Raw genomic sequence first — 1,840 nt, 5'->3', positions numbered from 1 at the left:
TTTGAAAAGGAAACCATCATGCACAAGAAAATTTGACCACTTTCCAGATTGCATATCCTGTAAAATAACAGAAAAATAGGGATCCATTGTGAGCTTCTCCATGAGAGTGTCTAGCCCGGGTACAACAACCCTCATAGAAACAAGCAAATTACTCCTCCTGCTCAAGGCATCGGCCACTCGATTGGAAACACCAAACTTATGTTTCAACACAAAAGTAAATTTTTTCAAGAAAGCTATCCACCGCGCATGTTTGTGTGACACCTTATCTTGAGTACGAATGTGCCTCAATGAATCATGATCTGTAAATAAAACAAACTCCTTATGAAACAAATAATGTCGCCAATGTTTCAGAGATTGGACCAATGCATAGAATTCAATATCATAAGTTCTATAATGCAACTTTGGCCCTGACAACTTCTCACTAAAATAAGAAATAGGTCAACCCCCTTAACTTAGGACTGCCCCAATTCCGCCCTGTGACGCATCCGTGTGCAACTCAAAAACCTGAGAAAAATATGGAAATACTAGAATTGGTGCGGTTGTAAGCTCCTCTTTGATTAATTGAAAAGCTGAATCAGCCTCCTCAGTCCATATAAAAGTCTTTCCCTTCATACAATCAGTCACCGGTGCCATGAGAGAACTGAAATTTCGAATAAAACGCCTATAGAATGAAGCAAGACCATGGAAGCTGCGTACTTCAGTTATTGTAGTTGGGGTTGGCCAATGTTTTACAGTTGCTATTTTGGACTCATCCACCTGTATTCCATCACTAGAAACAACATAACCCAAAAACAAGACTTTAGGGGGTCATGAACACACACTTCTCCTTGACTGCATACAAACTATCTCTGCGGAGTAAGGACAAAACCTGTCGTATATGCCCCACATGTTCATCAAAACTAGAGCTGTAAATAAGAACATCATTGTAATATCCGCATTACGAGATTGCTAAATAAAAGAAAATTATTGTTTCGTGTGTGTCGCTCGTTTATTTGTGTGCGTGTTTATATTTGGATAAGGATTGGGATTGGTGAAGGAAGTGGGTGGTGGGGTCCATAGTCCTCTATATAAGGCCATCCCCCCCCCATCCCTTCACCATTTCTTCCCACAACACACACACACACTCCCTAGAACGCACACATACTCTCTCAAGACCCAAATCCGAATCCGGGCTAAAGTAAGGAAGATCTTAGTGATCAAGTGTCTTCAAACAACAAGAATCACGTCCAGATCCCCGAGTTATCCAAATCCGAACCAAACCCGAAGCCAAAGGTGAGTTTTAGCCAACAAGTTTAAGTTTTATGGTTGAGTTCGACATGCAAATCGATATCTTAGTAGATCGGGTTGAAAGATGTAAGAAAAAAAACATAAACTTGGTGAGTCATAGCCTCACGGGTATGATATAGGATAAAAAGGTAATGTTCGGACCTCATAAAACACGGGTATACAAAGTTGGTATGACCCAAAACCCATAAAAAGGATAAAATCGGGTCCTAAGCAGGAAACAAGGAGAAAAATGGCTTTAAAATGGTAAAAACGAAGAAAGGCAGGTATTTCGCTTCGCTCAGCCATGAGAAGCGAAACAGGTATTTCGCTTCGCTCAGCCGTGAGAAGCGAAAAGTTATGCGAAGCGAAATTCTATGCGAAATTCCTTCCAGGCGAAATTGTTTAAGTTGTGACCCGATTCATTTTTGATGTGTTTTTGCTCTGCCCCTTGGACCCTGCTAGGGGCTACCGCCCCTAGACCCCGCTACCATGGGCACTGCCCCCGGACCCCCGTTAGTTGAGGGTTTCATTAACTTAGATGTAAGAAGTAGTAATAATGGTTAATTGTCGCGCG

Source organism: Bidens hawaiensis, unplaced genomic scaffold, assembly GCF_021521415.1.
Source record: "Bidens hawaiensis isolate Kalapana, Puna unplaced genomic scaffold, B.hawaiensis_p1.1 tig00008037_1, whole genome shotgun sequence".
Classification (NCBI taxonomy): Eukaryota; Viridiplantae; Streptophyta; class Magnoliopsida; order Asterales; family Asteraceae; genus Bidens; species Bidens hawaiensis.
This window is presented reverse-complemented; position numbering follows the sequence as displayed.